Source organism: Vicia villosa, linkage group LG7, assembly GCF_029867415.1.
Source record: "Vicia villosa cultivar HV-30 ecotype Madison, WI linkage group LG7, Vvil1.0, whole genome shotgun sequence".
NCBI classification, from domain to species: domain Eukaryota; kingdom Viridiplantae; phylum Streptophyta; class Magnoliopsida; order Fabales; family Fabaceae; genus Vicia; species Vicia villosa.
This window is the reverse complement of record NC_081186.1, coordinates 33,945,614-33,954,790: the sequence shown is the minus strand read 5'-3', so window position 1 is coordinate 33,954,790 and position 9,177 is coordinate 33,945,614.

The following is a 9,177-nucleotide window of genomic DNA, read 5'->3' as shown; positions in this document are numbered from 1 at the left end:
GGACGCGTCCCGTTTGCCCAAACGCGTTCCCACACGCGTCCCAGGATGTTCATGCATGCCACACGCGTCCCCACATGCGTCCCACTGGCCCAGACGCGTTCCAGGACGCGTCCCAGGAGAAATAAATACAAAGGAAAAATGTCTGTCTGCCCAAACGCGTCCCCACACGCGTCCCGTCTGCCCAAACGCGTCCCCACACGCGTGTGCACTTACTGTCATGGGCCTTTTGGTCTGAAAAGCCCAGAAACGCTGAAATAAAAGGACGAAAACACGTTGGGACAAGGGTTGGACAGTTTTGAGTGCGAAAATACATTAGAAAGGCTGGAGAATTCAAGATTGATGCAAGGAGTGAAGGATTCTAGGAGCTTAAGCCATTGAAGATCTGATCCCTTCATTTATCTGTAATGTCTACAATCAAAACTATGTTTTCCGTTATTTTTATGAGTAGCTAAACCCCCCATTGCTAGGGGGTGACCCTGATTCTGATTGTGATGAATTTATTCAATTGAGGCAATAACTATTTTACTTTTCATATTTGTTAATTTGTTCTTTATCTGTTAATAATGCGTTATCCGTCGGAAAAACGGATTCTAAATATGAATGAATAGTGTAGCTGGACGGCATATTATTTGTGGACATGATTAAGAACATATAATATCTATATCACCTAGGACTAGGGATATCATATTGTAACCGGAAATTCTTGCTATTGGAATGCTTGATCATAACCGTAATTATCTATGGACATAGTAATTAGGTTGTGAGGTCAAAGATCTTTTCACTAAGGCCTTAGGATTAGATACTCTAAAGAACCGGTAATTAACTATGAAAAGAATGTTGTTGCATTGAGACAGGAAATTTGTTGCATGAAGAATCATTCACCGACCCCTAGCAACCTACTCATCTCTGTTCATCGTTTTAATATTCTGCTTATTTACATTATTTGCAAAACCAACCAAAACAACCTTTTGAACTTTTGTTTAATTGAAATACTGATAAAACTCTATATCGTCAAGCAGTCCTTGAGATTCGATATTTGGGATTTTCCCATTATTACTACATAGGCAAAATAGTACACTTGCTATTTTTCCTATCAAGTTTTTGGCGCCGTTGCCGGGGACTGCCAAAGATTATAGAGTTCTAGATTTATTTCAATTATAATTTTGTTGCTCTACGACTAAAATTTTATTTTCTGTACTATTTATTTTTCCTAATTCTCACATTTATCTAATCTGTGTATGCGAGGTAAGGCCTCAGCTGAATTTCTTTTTGACGCAGAAATTGAACGAACTTTGCACGCAAGGCGTAGACAAGCTCGGTTGGCTAATCTGGAACCTGAAGAGGAAATTGTGTCAGTTCATTCCGATTCAGAGTCTGAAAGTGAAGAAGAAACCATGGGTGAAAATCCTCCTCCTCCTGAGAGGCTCCTTGGTGACTACAGTGTTGCAAACAACCCGGGAGGAAGACTCACAATTGTCAACCAACCGGTAAATGCGGCAAATTTTCAATTGCATCCAAGCACAATAAATCAGCTGGAAAGAAAACCTTTCACCGGAAAGGTTAATGAAGATGCAAACAAGCACCTACAGAGATTTCTGACCATGAGCACCACTTTAAAAATTGAAGGGCATACAGAAGAAGCGAAAAAGCTGAGAATGTTCCCGTTCATATTAGCCGAAGAAGCAGAAGAGTGGTTCTATTCTCTTCCAGCAGGTAGTATCACATCATGGGAAGAGATGGAGAAGGCTTTCTTGAATGAGTATTTCCCCGCCTCGGTATTTATAAGAAAGAGGTATGATATTTTGAACTTCAAGCAGAAGGAGGGTGAGCCATTAGGAGATGCTTACAAAAGATTCAAAAGAATTCTAGTAGCATGTCCCACTCATAATATGGACAAGACTGAACAGATGCAAGTATTTGTCAATGGGCTCAGAATGAAAACAAAGCAGTTGATTGATACAGCAGCTGGAGGCTCAATAAATTTCACAACAGCCTCCGGCATCACAAAAATCATTGAAGCAATAGCTGCAAATGAGCATTTGGAGCTGTATGATAGGTGTGCTAGCAAACCAGAAGGAATCATTGATCTCAAGCTGGAAACCTCAAAAATCCGAGTTGAAGATGCAATAGCTGCAGAGGTAGAAAAGAGATTAAAGGCTATGAATATAGGTACTCAACAGGTCGCTCAAGTGCAACAAGCTCAACATGTAATCTGTGAAATTTGCAATGGTCCTCATCAAACTGTTTGTTGTGTTGCGACCCCCAAGCAAATTGAAGAAATCAAATTCTTGAGGAAAAATAATCCTTATTCTAACACCTATAATCCTAGGTGGAAGAATCATCCCAACTTCGCATGGAAAGATCAACAACAACAACAAGGTCCCCAGAAAGCAGAGTGGGAAGTAGCTATCGAGAGATTGGCTGGACAATGCTCTCAGTTTCAAGAAGAGACAAGAAACAACCATAGGAACACCACAGCTTCAATCAAAAATCTAGAAGTTCAGGTGGGTCAAATAGCACAGCACCTCACTCTACAGGCACAAGGTAACTTTCCGAGTTCAACTGTGAAAAATCCGAAAGACCAAGAGAAGATTAATGCAGTTACAACAAGGAGCAAAAGAGTGGCTGAATCTGAAAAAGAGAAAGAGGAAATAGATGACCCTATGGTAATAGAGGTGGATTTGGAAATAAGAGAGAATCCGAAAGAACCAGAAATGGTGATACCACCGGTTAAACCAGTTGAAGAAAAAAATAAGAAAGATGCTGAACCGGTGATCAAACTACCTTTCCCTTCTAGAGTGACAAAGAAGAATTCAAAAGAGAAAGACTTTAAGAAGTTTACTGCATTGTTCAAAAGGCTAGAGGTGAATCTACCCTTCTTCGAAGCACTTGAGCACATGCCATTGTATAAAAAATTTCTGAAGGAGGTAATGACAAAGAAGAGATCAGTGGAAGGAGAATCAAAAATTGCAACTGAGAAGTGTGGAATAATCTCGTCAACAAGAAAGATCCCAATAAAGAGGAAAGACCCTGGAGCGGTGGCTATACCATGCACTATCAATAACATAACATTTAAAAAGGTACTCCTCGATTCTGGTTCTAGTGTGAGTTTAATGCCTTTGTCCATTTTCAAAAAGCTTGAATTGGAAAAGATTAGTGAGAGTAAGACACAGTTAAGGTTCGCTGATCACACCATTAAGAAATCATATGGGGTAGCTGAAGATGTACTAGTGGAAGTTGATAAGTTTGTATTCCCTGTTGACTTCCACATCATGGACATTCCGGAAGACGAGGAAACTCCTATTCTTCTTGGGAGGCCATTTTTGTCGACAGGCCGCTGCAACCTCGACATTGAAAAAGGGACACTAACGCTGAGATCTTTTGATGAAGAAGTAACCTTGAAGATGTTAGGAGTTAAGAAACATAGGGCGGTTGTAAATGATCAAACTTCTGGTGGTATGACAGAAAGTGAAAAAAAAAGACAAAAGGCATGAGCAGCTCCAAGAAAAAGTTTCAAGCATAGCTTCTCGGGTGGAAACAACTCAAGGAGCTATCAAAAGTCCTAAAAAGGATAAAAAAGTCGAGAAGAATGTGAAAAGTGAATTGAAGAGAAAAGTTGTCCATGCCTTTCATCTTCATGAGTTTTTGGTTGCGGAGGTGAAAAGCAACCAGGTTTGGAATAGAAAATACCCTCCATAATAAAGGGTAATGGACCGTCGAGCCATGCGACGTTAAACGGAGCGCTTCGTGGGAGGCAACCCACACTTTTAATAATTACTTTGTCTTTTTGTTTATTTTATTTCAGGAAATAAAAGGGGCATTTCAAGTGGAAGCTATGGAGTGCATTACCCTCTGTGAGTCACCTCTCTCGGGCTTGTTCTAAAACATTGAGGCCAATGTTTCGTTCAAGTTTGGGGGAGGTTTTACTCCTTGCTTTTTAATTTATATTGCTGCTATAATATGTGTAAGACTTACAGAATCATATTTGTCCCAAATTTTGACCGAAATTTTTATTTTTGAAGAAGTTTTGATCTGAAAGAGCGATCGGGAATAGTATATAGAGATGAAGGGAGGATTGTTTGAGGACAGGAAGTTCGGAATAATGTGACAGGAAGAGGTTTGTTTAAACACCCTTGGTTCCCTAAAAGAAATACGAGTCCAACGTGTAGATTTGCACCATAGTACTTGTATCTTGAGAAGTACTCCTCGAGTAGTTTATTGATACAGTCTGGCATAATTCAGATTCACATGCATGATGATTGGTTGAGAAAAAAAAAGGGGGATATAAAGTTGGCACCAAATGATGAAAAGGCGGTAAAAGGCAACCGGCTCGCTAAGTTGGGTAACCCTCACCCGGTTATTCATCTCAAAGGAGGTTGATCCCCAAACGTCGTCCAAAAGGACAATATATAACTGCGAAGTTTGAAAATTTCATCGGTGTTTGAAAAGTGGCAAATGCTGCTCGTTTGGTGCCAGAAAAAGAAAATATAAAGCCTTGATCCGTCTCATGCATGTGATGATTATTATAAGAAATGCAGTGCCTTAATGTGATTGTCCGAATGAAAGAGGAGAAAAATCGGAAAGAGACTTAAGTGCAAAGCATAGTTGGAGAGGTATCTGAAAGGGGAGCTTAAGGTTTAAAGTGGTAGTAGAAACTCGTCGCGTCATGTGAATGTCGGACCAACTGTTTCTTGATCAATACAACTGGATATCTCACGTATGAATACCAGTGTGCCTTGAAGGTTATTAACTCTTGTAATTGTCGCTTGAGGTCAAGCAACGGTTTAAGTTTGGGGGAGTTTGATCAGTGGTTTTCACATGTATTTTTACCGTTGTTTTTAGTTATCTTTAAGTTATTATATTTAGTGTTTTATTTCGTTATTCGTCATTTTATGCTTTGGTTGTGTGTTATAGTGTTTGTAGGCTCAGGTAAATGAAATGGGAGAAATCGAGGCGGAAAAGTGAAAAATTGAAGAAAAGTGAATAAACTGGCAAAACGCGTTCCCAGACGCGTGTGGAAGAAGAAAAATACAATCAGCTGCCAAAACGCGTCCCCACACGCGTTTGGAAGTGAAAAGTGCCATCTGCTGCCCAGACGCGTCCCGTTTGCCCAAACGCGTTCCCACACGCGTCCCAGGATGTTCATGCATGCCACACGCGTCCCCACATGCGTCCCACTGGCCCAGACGCGTTCCGGGATGCGTCCCAGGAGAAAGAAATACAAAGGAAAAATGCATGTCTGCCCAAACGCGTCCCCACACGCGTCCCGTCTGCCCAAACGCGTCCCCACACGCGTGTGCACTTACTGTCATGGGCCTTTTGGTCTGAAAAGCCCAGAAACGCTGGAATAAACGGACGAAAACACGTTGGGACAAGGGTTGGACAGTTTTGAGTGCGAAAATACATTAGAGAGGCTGGAGAATTCAAGATTGATGCAAGGAGTGAAGGATTCTATGAGCTTAAGCCATTGAAGATCTGATCCCTTCATTTATCTGTAATGTCTACAATCAAAACTATGTTTTCCGTTATTTTTATGAGTAGCTAAACCCCCCATTGCTAGGGGGGTGACCCTGATTCCGATTGTGATGAATTTATTCAATTGATGCAATAACTATTTTACTTTTCATATTTGTTAATTTGTTCTTTATCTGTTAATAATGCGTTATCCGTCGGAAAAACGGATTCTGAATATGAATGAATAGTGTAGCTGGACGGCATATTATTTGTGGACATGATTAAGAACATATAATATCTATATCACCTAGGACTAGGGATATCATATTGTAACCGGAAATTCTTGTTATTGGAATGCTTGATCATAACCGTAATTATCTATGGACATAGTAATTAGGTTGTGAGGTCAAAGATCTTTTCACTATGGCCTTAGGATTAGATACTCTAAATAACCGGTAATTAACTATGAAAAGAATGTTGTTGCATTGAGACAGGAAATTCGTTGCATGAAGAATCATTCACCGACCTCTAGCAACCTACTCATCTCTGTTCATCGTTTTAATATTCTTCTTATTTACATTATTTGCAAAACCAACCAAAACAACCTTTTGAACTTTTGTTTAATTGAAATACTGATAAAACTCTATATCGTCAAGCAGTCCTTGAGATTCGATATTTGGGATTTTCCCATTATTACTACATAGGCAAAATAGTACACTTGTTATTTTTCCTATCAACTGCGCTTCTTCAAGCATTCATTTCTAAATCATCCAGTCCTAATTCATAACGGACTTCGATTTCAAAACTTGCATACACAATGCATGGAGTTACTTCTCAAATGGTACAACGTCATCTGCGAGTATACACTTGGCATCGAGGAGAGCTTGAAATGGGTTAATCAAAGGTGATCCTTTCTAATAAAGATCCCTGAACCGGGGGGAATCACATCTAAGGGGTTCTCCTAAACAGGGAAAAAATTTCAAAGATCATAGGGGCATGCAATCAAATATCCTATTCACTAGGGGCATTATTCCTAAGGCTCAATCGACTTGGGGCACATCTCAAAGCAACAGCAAGCAAGGGCATGTCAAACATGGGAAGAATTCAAAAGGATAGAACACTATGGATAACCCTCCATATCCTGGAGATCAAGTGCATACCCTTCAACCTAAACGTCGAAGCATATGACAAGGTTATTTCTCGGGGCACTTCCTTCATGGCGTGGAAATCATAGGCACCCTTTTTCCACTAAACATTGGGGCATTGGATATCAAATCCATAAGGTAAACAATTCAAAATGTGTGGAGAACCTCCAAAGGTTAAAGGTGTGGAGAACCTCGAAAAGGTTAAAGGTGCGAATTGCAAAAGGCGAAAGACGTGGAGAACTTCAAAATTCAAAAGCGTGGAGTAATTCAAAGGGTCAAACTGGGGCAAGACGCACAACAAAAGGAAAAGACGTTCTCACAATTTACAACATCGAACAAATCTTTCTCCTAACTACGATCTTCAAAGTTCAAAAGACAGGGATTGGGAAGTCGCGCTAGCATCACACCCCACCTTATCAAACAAACCTACAACTCCAGCGAGCTATATACGCTATGGTTATCAACAACCTATTATTGGAGTATCATGCAAATACATATAAATCATGCAAATACATATAAATCATGCATTACATACATGGGTCGATACATTACACCATACCTTTTCAGTTAGTCTTCTTTAAGACAAATCCTACGATCCTTTCTAAGAACTTTTTTAGGTAATCTTTTTCAAGACATTCTTTTCTACGAACCTTTTCAGGTAGTCTTCTCTAAGACAATCATCGTCATTTCCAAGAACCTTTTTAGGTAGTCTTCTTTAAGACAAATCCTACGATCCTTTCTAGGAACCTCTTCAGGTAGTCTTCTTCAGGACATTATTTTTCTAAGTACCTTTTTAGGTAGTCTTATTTAAGACAATTTGTCATCCTTCTCAGGAACCTCTTCAGGTGGTCTTCTTTAAGACATTCTACGAACCTTTCTAGGTGGTCTTTTATAAGACATTCACTGTCCTCTCCAAGAACCTTTTAGGTAGTCTTTGTAAGACATTTTCAACCTTTTCAGGTAGTCTTCTTTAAGACGAATTGTCATCCATTTCCAAGAACCTCTTCAGGTAGTCTTCTTTAAGACATTCTAAGAACCTTTTTAGGTAGTCTTCTTTAAGACATTCTCTTCTAAAAAACCTTTCTAGGTAGTCTTTTCTAAGACATTCATCATTATTCCAGGAACCTCTCCAGGTAGTCTTCTTTAAGACATTCTAAGAACCTTTCTAGGTAGTCTTTTAAGACATTCCTTTTCTAAGAACCTTTCTAGGTAATATTATCTAAGACATTTCTATCCTTGCTAAGAACCTTTTTAGGTAGTCCTTCTTAAGACATCTTTCAGCCTCTTCAGGTGGTCGTCTTTAAAGACATTCCTCATTCTTTGCTAAGAACCTTTTCAGGTAGTCTTCTTTAAGATAAATTTTCATATCCATTCCAGAAACCTTTTCAGGTAGTCTTATAGGAGACATTGCTTCGTTTCACCCATTACATCAACCAACATATGCATAAGCATTATCCACATACATAAACATTACCAAGCCGGCATAAGCATAGCCGAGGTATAGGTGCAAATATGGTTTAAACGAAGTTCAATGGGTTTAAGGAGATAAAGTCTTGGGATTGCATCAGCATTAGCATACATACATACGCATTAGCATTAGCATATACATATCACAAAAAGCCCAATTTTTATTGGCAATCCAAACCATTTTAAAATCCAGTTCCCGTCTGGTAGTCAGTTCTCGTCTAACTGTTACATTAAATCCAATTCTCGTTTGGTAGTCAGTTCCCGTCTGACTGTTACATGAAAACCCAATTCTTGTTTGGTAGTCAGTTCTCGTCTGACTGTTACAACAGCCCAGTTTCCAACCCTCGAGTCGTGAATATTTGGGATGCTATTTTCTCCGACCCTCGAGTCGTGAGTCTCCAAACAGGTGAATCTTTTTCATGCAGGTACGCTTGTCAGAACCATGGCAGGCAATTCCTTTGGTACAGGTAAGTTTGCTAGAACTATAGCAAATGATCTCTTCTTATGCAGGTGAACTTGTCCGAACCAGGGCAAATGATCCTATTGGTGCAGGTGAGTTTGCGATAACCCTCGCAAATGATCCTAATGGTGCAGGTGAGTTTGCGAAAACCCTCGCAAATGATCCTATTGGTGCAGGTAAGTTTGCGATAACCCTCGCAAATGATCCTATTATGCAAGTGAGTTTGCTATAATCCTAGCAAAGGATCATAACGGTGCAGGTGAGTTTGCGATAACCCTCGCAAAGGATCCTAATGGTGCAGGTGAGTTTGCGATAACCCTCGCAAATTATCCTAATGGTGCAGGTGAGTTTGCTATAACCCTAGCAAAGGATCCTAATGGTGCAGGTGAGTTTGCAATAACCCTCGCAAAGGATCCTATTGGTGCAGGTGAATTTGCTATAACCCTAGCAAAGGATCCTATTGGTGCAGGTGAGTTTGCGATAACCCTCGCAAATGATCCTAATGGTGCAGGTGAGCTTGTTAGAATCATAACAAGTGATCCCTCTTACAAGTCCTCGCTATGTAAGACTCAGGCTTTAGCAGGACGGTTCTTTTCTCTCACGCTCGAGCACAAGGTTTTACAAAAGGTTTCTTTAGTTAGGTTTATTACG